This window comes from Lactuca saligna, chromosome 9 (genome assembly GCF_052625555.1).
Source record: "Lactuca saligna cultivar CGN05327 chromosome 9, ASM5262555v1, whole genome shotgun sequence".
NCBI lineage: Eukaryota > Viridiplantae > Streptophyta > Magnoliopsida > Asterales > Asteraceae > Lactuca > Lactuca saligna.
The window spans coordinates 163457355-163478364 of NC_136425.1; the positions used below are offsets into that span (position 1 = coordinate 163457355).

General features: G+C 40.8%; 1 non-coding gene across 1 annotated transcript; it reads right to left on the bottom strand.

Moving 5' to 3' along the window:
• Positions 1-8598: 8598 nt before the first annotated feature.
• Positions 8599-8704, bottom strand: LOC145018870 (small nucleolar RNA R71). The gene has a single exon (XR_013667230.1). It is a non-coding gene; the product is annotated as a small nucleolar RNA R71 (small nucleolar RNA).
• Positions 8705-21010: the final 12306 nt, after the last annotated feature.

Genomic DNA, 21010 nt, shown 5'->3' on the forward strand with positions numbered 1-21010 from the left:
CCTCATTCACGAAGCTGATCTACAAGGGGGTATAAGGTTATGACCTATAAAATGACCGTTTAATGGGTATCCACTCTTACCCGCTACTTCCTTGATTAGTGGAGAGTCGTTAGCTGAACGGGTAGGATAGGGCAATCCTCTCTTCATCAATAAGTATAATGAAAATAAATAAAGTAACTAAACGTTTTTATAAAATTCCCAATCCTAATTACTTTAGGCAAAAGTGAATTGATGCAATCCCATGAAATTACACTTTGCACCCTTGACAAGAAGTTAGTGGAGCGTGTGTGGTTAACTGGCACACTAATTGGTTCTAAGAAAAGGTGGCAAATGGTGACTCATTGTTTGTCATAGTTCGATGGAGCGTGTGTAGCTAACCGGCACATCGAATATGTGACTGTAACAATGAGGGCACCATGTATATTTGCATGGTTATTCACACCCGCTTTGTGATCCTCGGCATCCCAATCAAAAACAAGAGGGACATATCGAGATTTAAACATGTCATTGAGAAGTTCAATGAATCTCAAGAAACATAGGATTTCTCAATACATTAAAAACCTACAGCCTTATGTTTTTCATGGTTTAGAATTAGTGAATCATCATTCACTTAAATCCAAATTATTTGCATGTTGGATTACGACATCCCTTTTCTAACGTGTAAATAATGTTGTTGGATCCTAGCCCTAATTTCTCATTTTGTGTGTTTAATTAGGGATTCAATTCTAATCAAACTTTTCCCTTTCTATTTGCAGATGTCTAATGCAAACGCAAACAACACTGTTGTTGGTTCATTCTCGCTAATGAACCTATGTCAAAAGGTGACATTTGCCGGATCGAATTTCAACGAATGGATAATATACACTCGCATGATTGCCCGCTACGAGGACAAAGAATATGTCCTCGATGAGAAGCTTGAAAGATCAATCCGGAAATTCCTACTCCCGAAGAAATGGCCATCTTTGAGACCCATGAGGGTGATGCAATGAAAGTCCATTGCATTATGCTGGCCACTATGAATCTTGTACTCAAAAAGTCCTATGAGGACATGTATCCCTATGAAATGCACCACGACTTGTTGGAGAGGTACCACCAAAGCGCAAGGCAAGAGCACTACGAGATCATTACTAATATGATCACCGCTAAGATGGGAAGTGGAGAATCCCTAACCTCGCATTTGCAAAAGATGCAAAGGTATGTTGATCGTCTTCGCAAGTTAAATGTCAACTTTAGGGAAGACTTGGCCATCGACATCATTCTCCACTCCTTTCCCTCGTGCTACAACCAATTTAGGATGACCTACCACATGAACAAAGAAGAAGTCACCCTAAGCAAACTCCAAGGACTCCTAAGGACTGCTGAGAGCAACCTCAAGGACAAATCTATTGCACCAACTCCCACTCCACCCGTTGCTCTTGTTTTGGCCATTGGGCAAGGGAAGGGAAAAAAGAGGAAGGCTCCTTCAAAGAGCCACCACAAGGGAAAGTCTCAATATGGTTCCTGTACTAGTGGAATGAAAGTCGGCCCTGCTAAGCCTAACTCAAACCCTAAGGAGGTAGAATGTCACCACTGCCACAAAATAGGACACTGGAAGAGAAGCTGCCCGGAATACTTGCAAGCCATCAAGGATGGGAAGATCAAGCCATCTTTCGCATGAATTTACACAATTAAATCTAATGATTCATCACGGACTATTTCTTGGGTTCTTGATACAAGATGTGGTTTTCACATATGTTCTGATTTGCAGGGACTAAGAAGAAATAGAGATGTGGAGTCTGGAAGAATAAATCTAATCATGGGAAACAGAAGATCGTCGCCTGTCACCAAGATTGGAGTGTATTCTTTAGTGCTTAGTAGTGGATTAGGTTTAGATTTAAACAATTATTGCTATTCGCCAGATATGGGAAGAAACATCATTTCATTTCATGGTTTGTTTAGATAAGGATTTAGATATTCGTTTGATAATGAGAAAGGTTATCTAAATGGTGTCTTATATTTTGAAGCATTGCCTTGTAATGGAATTTATGAAACTGTTATGGTTGTAGATAACTTAGGAAATGATGTGTTGTGTGTGGTTTCTTCCAGTGATTTGGATAAAGCATGCTTGTGGCACTATCGTCTTGGACATGTCAACAAGAAATGCATAGCCCAACTCCAAAAGGATGGAGTGTTGGAGTCATTCGACCTTAGGGACGATGACATATGCGAGTCTTGTTTACTTCGAAAGATGACCAAGTCACCCTTCTCTGGAACTTGTGAAAGGGGTGAGGGTCCATTGGATCTCGTACATACGATGTATATGGATCCTTTAGATCCACCACAAGGGACGCGAACAGCTTCTATGTGACTTTCACCGATGATTATAGTAGATATGGGTATATTTACTTAATCAAGCACAAGTCAGAAACCTTTGAAAATTTCAAAGAGTTTAAAAAAGAAGTGGATAATCAATTAGGCAGGTAAATCAAGATGCTTCGATCCGATCAAGGAGGGGAGTACCTAAGTCTTGAATTCCACGATTATCTCAAGGAATGCGGAATAGTTTCGCAATTGATAGCGCCTAGGACACCGCAGTTGAATGGTATAGCTGAGAGGCGTAATCGAACCTTGTTGGACATGGTTCGTTCCATGATGAGTCGTGCTTCACTACCTATCTCATTCTGGGGGTATGCCTTAGCGACTGCCGCCCATATCCTTAACTTAGTCCCTACAAAGAAGGTTACCAAAACACCTCATGAGATGTGGACAGGGAAAGCTCCCTCGTTGGCACATATCAAGGTTTGGGGTTGCGAGGCTTTAGTAAGACGAGAGACTCACGACAAGCTCGAACCTCGTAGTGAGCGATGTATTTTCATCGGCTACCCGCAGAAATACTTTGGGTATCTCTTCTATAGACCGAGTGACAATGTTGTCTTCATTGCGAGGAGAGGGGTTTTCCGAGAGCAAGAACTCATAGACTAAGGAGACAGTGGGAGGCAAATCGATCTTGAAGAGATTCAAGAGTCGAGCGATGAAGGAACCTCTAACACTGGTGCTCATCCCGAGGAGGAAACTCCGGTTGAACCGATTGACCAATCTTTACCTCTTAGACGTTCTGAAAGAGTTAGAGTTCAACCACAGTTATATGGTTTTCATATTACTACCGAAGGGGAAACGTATATTAGTGATAGTACACCAGTAAATCTAGATGAACCTAACATCTATAAGGAAGCCATGGCAGGCCCGGAGTCTGCAAAATGGAAAGAGGCAATGGACAGTGAGATTTAGTCCATGTATGACAACCAAGTCTAGAATTTGGTTGACAATGTGCCCGGATGTAAGACGGTTGGGTGCAAGTGGATCTTCAAGAAGAAGACGAACATCGATGGGAATGTGCACACGTATAAGGCACGATTGGTTACGAAGGGCTTTACTCAAACTCCTAGAGTTGACTATAACGAGACCTTCTCACAAGTTGCTAAAATTAAGTCTATTAGGGTGATGCTGACCATTGCTGCATTTCGTGATTATGAAATATGGAAAATGGATATCAAAACCACTTTCCTTAATGGGAAGTTGGCTGAGGATGTGTACATGGCTCAGCCAGAGGGTTTTGCCGACGTGAAGCATCCCAATAGAGTGTGCAAGCTTGAGAAGTCCATTTATGGACTTAAGCAAGCATCTCGCAGATGGAATCTTTACTTTGATGAGAAAGTCAAAGAGTTTGGATTTGTACGAAGCGAAGATGAATCATGTGTATATGTCAAAGCCAATGGGAGTATAGTTAGTTTTCTCGTGTTATATATTGATGACATATTACTAATAGGGAACGATATCCCGACACTACAGGAAGTTAAGTCCTGGCTCGGGAAGTGTTTCGCTATGAAGGACCTCAGAGAGGCTTCCTATATTTTGGGAAAAAGGATAGTGAGAGACCGAAGTAAGAGACTAATAGGATTTAGTCAGAATACTTACTTGGACAAGGTACTAAAACGTTTTAGTATGGAGAACTCGAAGAAGGGAGAATTACCGATCCAAAGTAATGCCAACTTGAGTAAGACTCAAAGTCTGAGTACCGAAGCCGAGATAACAGAGATGATCCAAGTACCTTACGCTTCCGCAGTTGGCTCAATCATGTGTGCTATGACTTGTACTCGCCCTGATGTGGCCTTTGCTTTAAGCATGATCAGTAGATATCAAGGGAACCCTAGCAGAGCACATTGGACCGCAGTCGAGAATATCCTTAAGTACCTTTAGAGGACCAAGGAATGGTTTCTAGTTCTCGGAGGGAGCGATAAATTAAAGGTGCAAGGTTATAGTGATGCTAGTTTCTAGACAGACAGGGACAACTACAGTTCGCAGTCAGGTTGGGTCTTTACCCTTAATAGAGGAGCAGTGACTTGGAAAAGTTCCAAGCAAGAGACCGTAGTTGATTCAACGTGCGAATTAGAGTACATTGCAGCGAGTGAAGCATCAAAGGAGGCAATATGACTGAAGAACTTCATTGGAGACCTTGGAGTTGTACCTGCCATAACAGAGCCTATGGAAATTTTCTATGATAATTAAGGAGCGGTTGCCTTGACCAAGGAACCGAGGGATCATGGTAGATCTCGACATATCGACAGAAAATATCACTTTATTAGACATCGGGTAGAAGAAGGAATCCTCGTAGTCAAGAGGATATCGTCATAGGAGAACCCAGCAGATCCTCTTACGAAGGGACTGAGTAGGGTTAAGCATTTGCAGCACGCTAGGAGCATTGGGCTGAAGACGATGTTAGTTTGGATTAGATAGTTTAGAATTGAGTAATAGACATTTGTAAGTGACATTTAATGATTAAATAAAGGAGTGTTATTAATTAGTATAGCTATTGTCTTATGTTAATTGATTGACTATTATCTTGTTTTTCATGTTTTGACTTCCTAAATAATTGACTTAATTGAATTATTCAAACGATCCGCAGTCGTTCATATGTTGGAAGTAGGTATGAATGAAGGCTGTCATGAATTGGTGTGTAGATTTTCTAAATGGTATTAGATATAACAAAGGTTTGTTACAACATTCATTAGTGCTTATAAATAATTTTTGAGCATTGGAATAAACCCACACTTGCTGGAATCACTTCATGGAATACATCACAAGTGATCGCAAGGTGATAATATCATATGGTCTTAAACCAAGATATATGGTTTATTGTTTGCTAATTGATTGTACATTGATAATGCGAAACCGCATCAGTAAATTGATGTCATAAAATGCATTGTTGTGTATAATTAATTAGTGAATAGTAAATGCATGTAAGTCGAAGTTTATCTGTTTCTTTTATCCTTAGAGTATAAAAGCGATATCAGGGCCCCTCGATGATTTTGATTTGACTTATGTGTCGGGCCCGATCAGGACTGAATTGATGTGTTTAATTAAGTTCTATGTCAAATGAATTTGAGATCGAGAAACTAGATGACAGACAATGAGTATGACTATGTTCCATGAGATTGTCTGCATGATATCTAAAACAGAGGACTATACGATCCCTTATCTAAAGGACAGGTTACTGATAATATTAGAGTTCGAGAGCATCTTTGAGAGCTACAATTGCTAATCGAGTTTTACTTACATTTTGTGGTTACTAGACTTATCCAAGTGGGATACTGTTGGATTAGTGTCTAAGTCCGTAACCATATTTGGTACGTACTTGACCTGGTTGTGCATGGTCCTTTTGGGTTGCCTTCACCAAAGCAACTTGACTGGAGAAATAATAGAGAAAGAGGTTATTATGATTTATTAATATATTATAGGAATAATATATTAAAGGAGAAATCATATTTCTTTAATTAATATTGGTCAATAATTAATTTAGAATTAATTTTGTGATCAAATGTAATTAATTAAACTGCAGGGACTGAATTGTAATTATGTTATAATTGCAAATTAGGGCAATGGATGCCCTATGGGAGAGGTGGACGAATTCAAGGGAGATAAGGCCCTTGAAATCGTCCAAACATAAGGGCCTTCAAGGCTTATCTTTTGGTTACTTGGTGGGTAAGCAACTAGATAAGGATAAGGACTGAAACCCTAATCTCTACCCTATATAAAGACCCTAAGCCTTAAGAAATTGGCCACTTGATTCCCAAGGGTTCCTAGATCCGATTTCTAACCTCTATCCTCTCTCTCTCTCTCTCTCTCTCTCTCTCTCTCTCTCTCTCTTCTCCATTTGCTTGTGGTGTTTGTGAGCCATTAAAGGTACTACACTTGTGGTACTTGCTTTCAAGACTAAGAGATTGAAGATTAGTGTTGTTATTGCAATATAACAACAAGAGGTATGTGATCTACTCTTATATATAAATTTCGAAATACATACATGCTAGCTAGGGTTCTTATTGTGTTCATAAAGTTGTGTATCAAATACAGAAAACGTAGATCCAAATCTAGGGTTGCATGCACACATAGGATTGTTTGTACAAAACCCATCACTTATTAGAACAAAAGATACTTAATTTGTTATGAATTATGTTGTAGGGATAAAAGACATGTTTAGAGCAAAAAGGAAGTTGGAAGCTAGACCTGGGAGTTGGAAGTATGAATTAAAGCTTTAAAATGATGACAAATATACCCAACATGTCGTGGTGGATTTACCACGGCGTGGTGACTTGAAGAATCCTGATTTGCTTCAAAGACTTGTAGACCACGGGATAAACAAGAAGACCATGACGTGGTGGCCTTACCACGTCGTGGTGATCTGAATTCGGGAAAAATATAAATAGATCTCATTCTCCTCCGAATTAGGACTTTTGGCTCTGGAAGTAATCATCAATTTTGAAGGAAAAGCAGTTGTTCTAAGGCTTATAAGCAAGGAATTCGATTACACCATTGGAAGAAGGAGAACTAAGGAAACCAATCTCTACACTTTGATTTTTCATTAGTTTCTACCATGTCAAACCCTTTGAAATTTTATTTTGTGTTTTTGTTAGCTGAAATCATGAGCTAAATACTCATGACTTTCGTTTAGCCTAGGAATTGTTTAATTATGTTTGAATTTATGGATTGGGTTTAGCTATTTGGTTGTGAACTAAACCTAGAGTTAAGTAGAAAAGTGGGTAAAAAGGTATAAGAGCTAATATATGACGACAAATCATATATTGAATTACATCAATAAACTTAATTGATCAATCAGTAATAAGTCTAATTAATTTTAACCAAATACTAGTAAACTTGTAAGTTTGTCCGCTTGATCACTACATAAATATGCTAGTTTGCTACAAGATTAACTTAGTGAATACTAATTTGGTCATCTTAGGAATCGGTAACTGAAGAAACTAAAATCCATTGCACTTCCATAAATCAACCATAATAACAAGTAAATCTGAAGCTAAATGAAAGTCTCTTACTCACATTGGTTAATTCATTGTTGTTATCTTGCCTTAGTTTAGTTTAGTTTAGTTAATTGATAATTAGTTAGTTTGGTAATTTAAGTATCTAGTCATGTAAAAATAGGAAAAAAAAACCTTTTCTAATTTTATTAGTAAGTAGTAAATAGTGGAATAAAGTTAGCCAAAACACCTTTCCTTGAGTTCGATACTTGTTCTTACCATTGCTATACTATTACACAATTAGGTACACTGCTTAGTGTGTTTAATAGTCTAGTGAAACAAACATTTGTTTTATCAATTTGAAACTTGAACAAATATATATACATATTAAATACACATCAAGTTTTTTGCGCCGTTGTCGGGGAATGGTGTAGTTTTAGTTACTTTATTTCTGCTATTTTATTAGGATTAGTTACTATTTAGTTACTTTTACTTTTATTTTAGGTTTTATTTCTTTTTGACTCACCACGATGTGGTAATTTTTAGCACGCCGTTGCATCGTAACAGTAGAACGTTAGTTTTCATTTTTGTTCTTTTTACGCATTTCCTTTGTTTATTTGTAGATCGTTATGACCAGTGGATCAAAGTCATCTTTGATTCCACCACTTGAAAACCCGGAATCCGCTTTTCGCAAAACAAAGACAAAATCGTAGGAGAATATGATACACCAAATAAGTCACCTTTTAAGAATCTCAATTCGGTTTTCGGCAAGAAGAAGGGAAAAGTGGGAGAATCCAATAAAACACAAAAGGACGAAGACACAAAGAGCAATCCAATGAAGGAAGACACCGAGTACGAAACAGAAAAGGAAGGAAGCGAAACCGAATCTGAAACAGAAAGCGAGCTAAACAAAGAACCCGACAACACCATGGCGGACATTGCCGACCTCTCGATGGAGGCGTACAAAAAGAGAGTTCGAGACAACACCGGACCAGGGCTTGTGCAACCCACCATACCCGCCACTGCCACATTTGCACTTAAGGGGCACATCCTTACTGCATTAAAGGAGATTCCTTTCATCGGAAAGGATCACGAAGATGCTTATAAGCATCTAGATGAAGTCAATGAGATTGCCGACTACTTTAACATTACAAATGTTCCGTGAGAAATGGTGTTGTTGAGGATGCTCTCTGTCACTTTCAACAGAGCCATGAAGGATTGACTGAAGGCACTTCTACCAGACGCAATAACGATGTGGGCAGGGATGCGTGAATTATTTTTGGAACAATTTTTCTCATCATCTAAGGTGGCTAAACTCAAAACGCCATTTCCAATTATGAAAAACAAATGGGGGAGTCATTGTATGAATCATGGGAGAGCTATAAGGGTCTACTTAGGAATTGCCCCCAAAACGACCTCAATATGCAATAAGAAGTGTCAATCTTTTATGATGGGATAAACGTCACCACTAGACAACTCCTTGACTCTCAAGTCCCGTTAACTAAGAAAATCCCACCAGAATTTAAGGAACTAGTTGAAGAATTGTCGAAGAACTCTAGAGAATACCATAATCCGAGGAATGATGTAACGAGGGGGTCTGCTAATGCTGCCTCGGAAGATATGTCGGCAGTATTGGAAATGTTGCAAAACATGAATAGAAGAATGACTAAGGTGGATCAAAAAATCCATGCTATCCAGGTTGGGTGTGAAAACTGCAACATGCCGCATTTGACTAGAGATTGTGACCTTGATGAGAATGGAAACCGAAAGGTTCAAGCTTGCTACTCGAGTGGTGATCATTTTGATGAAGACTGGAGAAAGCCCAAGAAAAAGTGGTTACCCTATGATGAATATAAAAAAGCCAAGGAAGAAAAGTATGAACAAAAAGGGAGAGGATTTTACCAAAGAGAGGAACCACCGATTGAAAATAAATCTGATTTTGAGAAAATGCTCACCCGATTTGCAGCCGCATCTGAAAAAAAAAAAGGCACGAGGGAACTGAAGCAGCAATTAAAGAAAAACAAATGATGATGAAAGAGCAACAAGTAATAATGAAGGAAAAACAAGAGATGATGAACCAACAAGCACTTTTTAGAATTCAACAAGCTTCAATCCTCAACATAGAACAACAACTCGGGCAACTAGCTAAGCAATTCAATGAAAGGGCTATGGGAGGACTTCCAAGGAACACTAAACAAAACCCAAGAGGAGCTCACATCCAAGACATTACCACTAGAAGTAGGAAAATTATCACCCATTTAACGCCCATAGACAGAAACAACTCGGATGAGGAGAAGGAAGGTCAAGAAGAAAGTCAAGGACAAGGATATGAGAACAATCACCACGACATGGTACAAATGCCACGACGTGGCCAGAAGCCGAAAAGAAATTTGATGAACCCATAAAGCCTTACCACCCACCATTTCCATTACTAAGTATAGCAATTCAAGAGAAGCATGCTGAAGATTATCGTAGGTTCTTAGACCACATAATGTCTCTGGAAATAAATATTCCATTCCTTGAGGCCTTAGTCAAAATGCCAAAATATGCCAAGTTCCTCAAGGACATTTTAACAAACTGAAAGAAAATGGAGGGACTATCGAAGGTGGTATTAAGTGAAACTTGTTCCGCTGCAATGCTAAACATGTTACCGAAAAAGATGGGTGATCTAGGAAGCATCACCTTACCATGCCAATTCGAGAATATACCCACTAGTCATGCTCTAGCCGATTCAGGAGTTAGTGTTTAGTTTGATGCCCTATTCGTTTTTCAAGAAGCTTGATCTCCCTGAACCAAGACCGGTCCGCATGGTCATACATTAGCCAACAAGACCATGACCTTCCCAATGAGTATATGTGAAGACTTGCTCGTAAAAGTAGACAAGTTTGTTTTTCCTGCAGATTTCATTGTATCAGATATGGAGGAAGACAAACATGTCCCAATCATCCTTGGAAGTCCCTTTTTGAGCACCACCTGAGACTTAGTTGATATTTGAGAGTCCAAACTCACTCTCTGGGTAGGAGAAGAAGCTAGCACTTTTAGGGTTAATCGGGCAATTCAACATTCTAGAACAAGTGATGATACGACCTTTTCTATCGATGTGATTAATGAACTATTTAAAAAGGAACTATGAAGGTGGAAGGAAAATGAAACCAAGGGATTTATGGTGTTTGAAGAAGGTGATTTTGATGCCGAACTAGATTTGCAAGAACTGGAGAAGCTATCGGAAGAAAGTGAATATAATGAAGTAATAAAAGAGATATAAGAAGCAACAAGGCGTGGTGAGAGCAACACGTCGTGGTCAACAATTTTTCCAAGATCTAAAATTAAAATTTGCGACACCATGACATGGCAAGAAGCCCACGTCGTGGTGACTGACGAAAAACCAAAAGTGGATCTTAAAGCCTTACCCGAGCACGTGGAGTACACATTCTTGGAAGAAAGGAAACAAAAACCAGTAATTATAGCATCCAATCTAGCTAAACATGAAAAAGAAAGTCTTGTGGAAGTACTATAGAAAATACAAGGTGTCATAGCAGGGAAGATAACCAACATAAAGGGGATTAGTCCAGCCTATTGTTCTCATAAGATCAACCTAGAAGAAGGAGATAAATCCATAGTTCAACGCCAAAGAAGACTCAACCCAAATATGCAAGAAGTGGTTAAACTTTTATATGCTGGTATGATTTACTCAATTTCCAATAGCCCATGGGTAATTCTGGCACACGTCGTACCAAATAAAGGAGGAATGACGGTGGTTACCAATGAAGATAACGAGTTAATTCCAACAAGAACAATAACCAAGTGGCGCTTTTGCATCGACTATCGAAAGCTTAATGATGCTACATGCAAGTATCACTTTTCGCTACCATTTATCGACCAAATACTCAAAAGACTATCCGATCATCTTTGCTATTGTTTTCTTGATGGTTTCTCGAGATACTTCCAAATTCTAATTGACCTACAAGACCAAAAAAGGCCACTTTTACTTTCTCAAGTGGGACATTTGCACATAGACGCATGTCTTTTGGGTTATGCAATGCACCGACTACATTCGAAAGGTACATGATGGCTATCTTCCATGACATGATCGAGAAATTTATGGAGGTTTTCATGGATGACTTCTCGGTTTTTGGGTCCTCTTTTGAAGATTGTTTATCCAACTTAGACCTAATGTTAGCAAGATGTGAGAAGAAAAACCTAGTCCTAAATTGGGAAAAGTGCCACTTCATGGTAAAGGAAGGGATTGTGTTAGGACACAAAATCTCAAGGTTGGGGATAGAGGTAGATAGAGAAAAAGTTTACAACATTGCTAAACTACCACCCCCAACAAATGTAAAAGGGGTTAGGAGATTTCTAGGCCATGCGGGATTTTATCGCCGTTTCATTAATGACTTTTCAAAGATCAAGAGGCCTTTGACTCAACTTCTTTTGAAGGATGCCCCATTTGACCTTTCTAAAGAATGTCATGAAGCATTTCAATTGTTAAAGGAAAAGTTGACCACTACCCCTATTATGATAACGCCAAATTGGAGCCTTCCTTTTGAGCTTATGTGTAATGCTAGTGAGTACGTTGTGGGAGCTGTTTTGGGCCAATGAATTGACAAACATTCTCAAACGATCTACTATGCTAGCAAAACCTTAAACCCAACTCAAGAAAACTAAACTATTACCATCAAGGAGCTACTCGTGGTGGTTTATAGTTTTGATAAATTCTGCCTATATCTTGTTTTGTCAAAGACAATTATATTTACTGATCATTTAGCTCTTAAGTATGTTTTTGCTAAACAAGATTCTAAACCAAGATTAATACGTTGGGTATTACCTTTACAAGAATTTGACATTGAGATTAGAGAAAAAAAGGGAATGGAAAATGTAGCAGCTGATCACTTATCGTGACTAGAGAACCCGCACTTGGAAGAATTAGAAGAAAACAAGATTGGAGATGATTTTAACGAAGAGTATCTTATGGTTATAGCAGGACAAATACCTTGGTATTCATATTTAGCCAACTACTTAGCAAGTGACTATGTTCTAAAAGATTTCACGAGACAACAAAGAATAAATTCTTTTCTGAAATCAAGTATTACTTTTGGGATGATCCATACCTCTTTCGAAGTTGTGCATATGGTATGATAAGATGATGTGTATTTGGGAAGGAGGGTCGAGAAATCTTGAAACACTACCATAGCGGGCCCACCGGAGGACATCATGGAGCACACTATACGACTAAAAAGATTTTTGATATGGGTTTTTATTGGCCTACAATATTTAAAGATGTTGCTCAATATGTCAAGGAGTGCGATTCATGCCAAAGGTCGGGAAATATTTCATCCCGAAACGAGATGCCCCAAAATAGCATTCATGTTTGTGAGATATTTGATATATAGGGGATTGACTTTATGGGACCATTCCCAATTTCCAAAGGAAATAAATATATATTGGTGGCGGTAGATTATGTAACTAAATGGGTGGAAGCACAAGCATTACCTCTAATGATGCTCTTGTAGTGGTGCGCTTCCTTAAGAAGTTGTTTTCAAGATTTGGTGTTCCTAAGGCGCTAATTAGTGATCAAGGAACCCACTTTGCGAATGATCAATTGGCTAAGGTGTTACAAAAATATGGTGTACACCATAGATTTTCAACATCATACCATCCACAAACAAGTGGGCAAACCAAAGTTACAAACCGGGAATTAAAACAAATATTGGAGCGATCAGTTGGAAGTAATAGAAAAGAGTGGTCGAACAAGCTTGATGACACACTTTGGGCATTTTGAACTGCTTTTAAAACACCTATTGGTACTACACCATATAGGTTGGTTTATGGAAAGAATTGCCACTTTCCGGTTGAAATCGAGCATAAAGCATTTTGGGCTTTGAAGCTATGTAATTTTGAACTCACCAAACTTCGTACCAACCGATTGATGCAAATGAATACAATTGAAAAACTTAGAAATGAAGCATACACTAGCTCCTTAATATATAAAGACAAGACTAAGAAATGGGATGATATGAGATTAAAATTCCATAAGGATTTTCATGAAGGACAAAAGGTGCTACTATTCAATTCAAGGTTAAAACTTTTCCCGGGCAAATTACAAACTAGGTGGGACGGGCCGTTTGTTGTTAAACAAGTTTTCCCACATGGAGCTATTGAGCTTATATCGAGAGACGAAGCCCCTTTCAAAGTTAACGGGCATAGAGTGAAACATTATGAATAAGGAATGCCAATTGAAGAAAAAGAAGGGGAAATCGTCAAATTCACATGAGTCGATACAACTTGCAGCGGGAAGGAGTCCGACTTATGACTCCCCAAAAAGAAGCGCTTGCAGGAGGCAACCTGTGGTTTTGAGTTTGGATTTTTCTTTCCTTTTCTTTTAGTTCATTTTTTTTACTTAATGCTTTATACTCTCATTCTTATAAATTTCTATGGAATTCAACTTGGGGAATGGAATAAAATGAGTTTGGGGTGGATGATTTTTATAAGATTTTGACCAATTTGGAAGTTTTTCTAAAAAACATCACCACAAGGTGGTGAATTTACAGAACCCGATAAACGTTTTCTCTAGGCGATACCATGACATGGTGACTTCTCCACGATGTGGTTTCGGTTTAACTGTAGTCAAATTAGGGTTTTTTAAACCCCAGTCAAAACATAAGTTCACTTTTACTCCACCTCTCTCTCGACGTGTTCCCTTTCCCCATGAAGAACGTCCCTTTCTTTGACTCGATTTCATGCATTTTTCCACTAAAAGGTATGATTTTTGTGTGATTTCCTTACTCTTAATCACTTCTTATGCTAGTATAGGGTATACATTTGATATTAGCACACTTTTAGGCCCAAAATTAAGAACCTAGGGTTTCAGTTTTTGCAAAAATTGGACCCTATTAATGATGTTTTTCATTTGATTTTGTGGATCATGGTCCGATTAAACCATAGAACTTGACAATATGTTGACCACAACGACTCATCCTGGTGAAGTTTTTTTAACACAATCCTGTGTTGTTTTGATTTCTTGCATACACATGGTTTCCTCTAGTGTTCTCTTTGTTTATTTTGTAGAAATGGCTAGCCGTGCACGACGCCAACAACCCAGGAGTCGCCTCGATTTTATGTGGTATTCTTTTCCTAGGAATGTTGGGCCTGAGATTTACGCACGATGGAATGCCAAACTTGATTGGATGAAGCAGCGAAAAGTCCATGTTCTTGCAGTTGTTGATTGGCACTGGATGGGACAAACCGGGTTAACGGAGGGAATTGAGCCATACGTGGAGAAAGCATTCAATACCTTTCATGGGAAGTTTGTTTGTATGGAGTGGAGACAACTATTTGAAATTTAGGAAGTCATGTATATGGAGTTAGTCATTGAGTTTCTGGCCATGGGTTCGTTTGCATGGAAGGATGGAATATTTGTTGAAGACAACCTTTCTTTTTGCCTTGGTGGAGAAAGGCATACCTTAAGCCTTGATGATTTTATGCTAAAGACACAGATTTATCTTCCATCTGAGGTCCGTTCCGAATCATATCAACAATATATTGCTGGACATGTTCGGATTACCGAGGGGTTCATAGAGGAAGCACATTGGAATGAAATAGCAAATGGTGCTTATGATAAGGGGACTACACAAGAAAGTGACATTTGCTCTCCTCTTCATCGTCTTTTGCATCGGCATATCACAAACACCATTAATCAGAAACAGGAGGGGGACAAGTGTCCGATGATAGACATGTTTTTCTTATGGGCCCTTATCACCCCCGATGTTTATATAAGCTTACCATTCCTGTTGGTAGATTTTCTTGTGGCTCGATCAGGAAAGGATAAGCGAGGTTCTCCTCTTTACGGGGGTATGTTGATCACACGGCTTGCATGTTCTTTTGGAGTCCTTGGTAAGCGTGATGTCGTGATTTTGACAGTGGAGTACCAGAACCATTTCTCTACACTACTTTATAAGAGGGCAACAATCTTTGTTCATGGGATGGGTGGTTTTTCTATTCCTGACGATACTCCACGAGGCCGAGTCCCGAGGCGGGTAAGACAAAGAAGGGATCCTGAAGAAGATGAACCTCTAGTTGTACCAACCGATGACGAGCTGCCCATGGATCCCTATACCATTGCGTTGAGGAAGTTTTATGATAACTTGGAAAGGAGTGCCAACTACACCAACATGAGCCTAGACCACCTTATGGAGCAAATGCATGTAACCCGACCCACTCATTTTCCTTATGTTTACCCATACGCACCGAGTTCGGGTGGAGAGAGCAACAAGGTGGAGCAGGCGGTAGTAGAGGAGGTGATGATGGGGACGACCAAGAATGAGAGTTCTATCCTTTTATTTTACTGGATTGAAGTCCACAACCAGGCAAGGAACATGAAATAAGGCCAAATCTGTAACAACGCGAATTTTCAAAAAAAAATTCATTTTTCATATAACATAGAAATCATTCAATATTCAAAATTCTCAAGTTTAACAACTATCATCACTATAAAAACATATCCAAAGAACATAAAACAAATCTCATGCCAGTGTGTACGGGTCATGCTGGCGCCTTCCCACGGTCATCGCTAGGACCTGAAACACATAACACATAACACTGCAAGCATAAATGCTTAGTGAGTTCCCCGAAATACCACATACAACACATACGCCACTCATGGCCATAACTATATGGGATCTTCCGATCCATGTGTCTCAGGGGACTTCTGTCCCAACTCTGGTAGACCTTCCGGCCCCAACCGTATGACCTTCCGATCCATATCATGGTACTCATAACATAATATAGCACCTACATATCACATAGCAACACATATCACATACTTTGCAGAACATATAAGACCTTCCGGTCACACATAATTACCACTCTAGGTAAAGTATAGTGAGAAGAATGACCTCATATGTTGTCTAGTAACTCACGTACTCAGTATCCGTGAACCTCGTAACAATGACCTAGCCCCGCCTAAACACATAACCAATCATCTCAAATCAATAATGACTCTCTAGGCTAGACTAGTTTGTTCGAATGTTCTCTCAGAAGGCTAAAAAACCATGTTAACCTTCTAATGGTCAAAAAGTCCAAATGTTGACCCAACCATAAAATTCAACGGTTAAACTTTGACCAGACTCGTCGAGTGCACATAGGTGACTCGGCGAGTCCAAGTGTGTACTCTGGATCCTTCTAAACCTCACTCGACTCGTCGAGTAAACCTTCCACTTGATGGCTACATCCGGACATGAGTCGCGGGGTACGACTCAACTCGTCGAGTTTCTTCCATGACAACACCAAATCATCCTTCTTAGGTCAGATCTGCTTCTCTAACCTATAAATCTGACCTTTTCATACCCACTAATCACATAAAGGTGAAACCTTTACACTCATGCAACATATATATGGTTCCTTTTGGAGAAATAGCCTTAAAAATGGAAACCGAAGTTCATTGCTTCCATATCACTTCATAAAGCAAGATGGATAAGGCTCTTTGGACCTCTATTGGTCCAGATCCAGAGTCTAATACATAAAGGGACCATAAACTCATCAATCCAAGCCATAAAAAGGGTATAGAAAACCCTAGATTCATAGATCTCAACCAAAACAGAAGGAGAGTTCGATTTGCTACCTTAGTAGTGAAGATCTAAGCTTGAAAACCCTGAATCAGCCACTTCCTTGACCTCCTCTTGCTGGAAACAACCTCTTCTTTGCAAAACCACACCAAAAATGATCAAAAATAGCTCTATTTCTCTCTCAACTCGCTCAAGCTCTCAAGGGTCTCTCTCTCTGGACTGGTAGCCGCAAATGAGGGCTATAAGGTCCCTTAAATAGGGCACAACCCTGTAAATTTAGGGTTTCTAACATCAACGCAGACTCATCGAGTCCACCCATTGACTCGCCGAGTCCGTTCGTTAATCCAGTCAGCAATCACAATCCTACTCGGCGAGTATAAGCATCAACTCGCCAAGTCCCTCCTCAAAACTTCAAATTAAACAATGAAAATATGATACCTGGAAATCCGAATGTTACAATTCTCCCCCACTAGAATCAGACTTCACCCTCGAAGTCTCATTCTGCAAACAACTCCGGGTGCTGCTTCCGCATCTCTGCCTCCGGCTCCCAATTCAGCTCAGACCCTTTCCGATGTTGTCACTGGACCTGAACTAGGGGAACCTCTTTGTTCCTCAAAACCTTGATCTTCCGATCCACCACCGCAATTGGCCTCTCAACATAGTTCAGGCTCGCATCCACCTGAATATCCTCCAATGGTACCATTGCCGATTTGTCGGCTATACACTTCCTCAATTGAGACACATTGAAAGTATCATGTATATGGCCCAACTCTGCAGGTAGCTCTAAAAGATACACTACCCTGCCTACCCTCGCAGTCACCCTGAAAGGACCAATGTACGAGGGCCCAAGCTTGCCCCTCTTCCTGAATCGGATTACTCCTTTCCAAGGAGACACCTTCAGGAGTACGAAGTCTCCAACCTGAAACTCAATCTCGGATCGTCGTCTATCCGTATAACTCTTTTAGCGACTCTGGGCTGTAAGCAATCTCTACCTGACCTGCTGTATCTGCTCAGTCGTCTAAAGCACTATCTCAGTGCTACCCAACACGTGCTGCCCTACCTCTCCCTAGAAATTAGGAGTCCGACATCTCCTCCCATATAACAACTCGAAGGGAGGCATACAATTACTCGAATGATGGCTATTGTTATAGGAAAACTTAGCCAACGGCAAGTACGTGTCCCAACTTCCTCCGAAGTCCAATACACATGCTCGAAGCATGTCCTCGAGTGTCTAAATCGTCCACTCACTGTGCCCGTCTGTCTGTGCGTGGTATGCGGTACTGAAATGCAATCTCGTACCCAACTCCTCATGGAACTCCTTCCAGAACCTGGAAGTGAAACATACATTTAGATATGACACAATCGAGATCAGTACGCCATTCTGTGATTCCACCTCTCTAACATACATCTCTGCCAACCTCTCTGCGGAAGACCTCTCACTGAAAGCAAGGAAGTGAGCGCTCTTCGTCATCCGATCAACGATGACACAAATTGCGTCAACACCCCTTGCAGTCCTCGACAATTTGGTGATGAAATCCATAGAAATCTATTCCCACTTCCATTGGGAAACCTCAAGTAGCTGCAACTTTCCATGTGGATGCTGGTTCTCAACCTTAACCTTGCGACAGGTCAAGCACCTCTTAACAAACCACGCCACATCCCTCTTCATGCAGGGCCACCAATACTCTCTCTTTAGATCCAAATACATCTTAGTGGCCCCAGGATAGATTGAAAACCTCGATCTGTACGCCTCCTCCATCAGAATGGTACGCGCCCCACCCGCAAACGGCACCCAAATCTGACCCTGAAAAGTTATAAGCCCTAGGCCATCGGTAAAAAACTCAGATACCTGACCAATTACCAGCTCCTTCTTGCGGTTATCCGGTCTCATAGCCTCTGCCTGGGCCTCTCGAGCAGTGTCCAATATCGGATTCATCACCGTCAACCGCATACAGATGCCTCGAATCGGGGCACTCTCTGCCCTACAGCTCAGAGCATCAGCTACAACATTAGCCTTGCTTGGGTGGTACAGGATCTCACAATCGTAATCCTTTACCACATCCAACCATCTCCTCTGGTGCATATTCAGGTTGGGCTGATCCATCAAATACTTCAAACTCTTGTGGTTCGTGTATATGGTACACTGAACTCCATACAGATAGTGACGCTAGATTTTGAGGGCGAACACCACTGTCCCCAACTCCAAATCGTGGGTGGGATATCTCACCTTGTGAGGCTTCAACTGCCTTGATGTGTACGCTATCACATGCCCTCTTTGCATAAGCACCGCCCCCAACCCTGATATCGATGCGTCACAATATACCTCAAAATCCCTAATATTGGGGCTTTGCATAATTTCTGACGAAGTGTCTCAAATGAGGCCTTCTGCTCTGGACCCCAACTAAAAGTCACGCCCTTCCGAGTCAACCTGGTGAGAGGAACGAAAATCTTGGAGAAATCCCTGATAAATCTCCGATAGTAGTCGGCCAACCCCAGGAAACTTCTGATCTCGGTCGGGGATTTCGGCACTTCCCATATCATAACCGCGTCAATCTTGGCCGGATCGACAAATATCTCGTTCTGGTTAACGAGGTGTCCCAAGAACTGGACCTCTCATAACCAGAAATCACACTTGGAGATTTTGGCAAAAAGCCTCTCCGACCTCAATACTCTGAGAATCTCTCTCAGATGCTCCTCATGCTACTCTCTAGACCTTGAATATACCAAAATGTCATCGATGAACATGATCACCGAATGATCCAACATCGGTCTGCACACTCGGTTCATGAGATCCATGAATTTTGCCGTTGCGTTGGTGAGCCCAAAAAGGCATCACCAAGAACTTGTAATGCCCATAACGAGTCTTGAATGCTGTCTTTTGGATATTCTCATCCCGCACTCTCATCTGAAGATATCGAGACCTCAAATCTATCTTGGAGAACCAAGACGCTCCCTGAAACTAATCAAACAGATCATCGATCCTTGGTAATGGATAAAGGTTCTTGACCGTAAACTTGTTCAACTCCTGGTAATCAATGCACATCTGGTGTGAACCATCCTTTTTCTTGACAAAAAGGATCGGTGCTCCCCTAGGTGAGCTACTCGGTCTGATAAATCCTTTTCTCAACAGCTCCTGAAGCTGTGAAGATAACTTCTGCATCTTTGGTGGAACAAGGTGATAAGGCGCCTTGGCGATAGGCGCTGCCCCTAGAACTAAATCAACGCGGAACTCCACCTGCCTCTCGGGAGGCACACCCGGCAACTCCTCGGGGAAAACATATGGGAATTCATGCACTATCAGAACATCATCAATCGAACTCGGCCTCTCCACGGCCACTCGTGTATCCATCACATAAGCTACAAACCCACTACAACCCTGCTGTAAAATCTGTCTCGCTCTAGCAGTCGAACAAAATGCTGACCCACATCGGATAACTTTGTCATACACCGTCAGCACTCCCCCACTAGGGTCTCGTATCATTACTATCTACCGCTCGCAGTCTATAACCGCCCCAAATCGGCTCAACCAATCCATGCCCACTATAACGCAAACATCCCCCATCGCAATCGAGACCAGATCTATCGGAAACTCGATGCCGAAGATCTCAAGAATACATCCTCGAATCACATCAGTAGCATACAACGCTCGCTCGTCAACTATAGAAACTCATAGAGGCCGACTTAACGCCTCTCGTTGAATACTGATGTGCTGACTAAATTCTAAAGACACAAATGATCGACTCTCACTCGAGTCAAATAACACCAAAGCATGTACATAATTCACATGAAAAGTACCTACGCATATCATAAAATAAGCACAATATCTCAACGCAGCTAAAATAAATGAAAGAATACATACCAGCCACAACGTCGGGCGCTACGTTGACCTCCTCCGCTGTCAACTGGAAGGCTCTCCCTTGTGCCTTCGGTGCTTTGACCTTCACTCGCCGACCCTCAGAAGCTCGTGTAGCAGCTGGGGAAGATCCCTGTTCTGATCCCTGTAACAGCTGCGGGCACTCGGCCTTCCGATGGCCCGTCTGGTTGCTATGAAAGCAAACCATAAATCCCTTAGGATAGTCCTTGGCTATATTCCCCTCCTTGCCACATTTGTAGCAAGCACCCGATCGATAAACTCCATCATGCCCCTTGCCGCACTTCCTACAT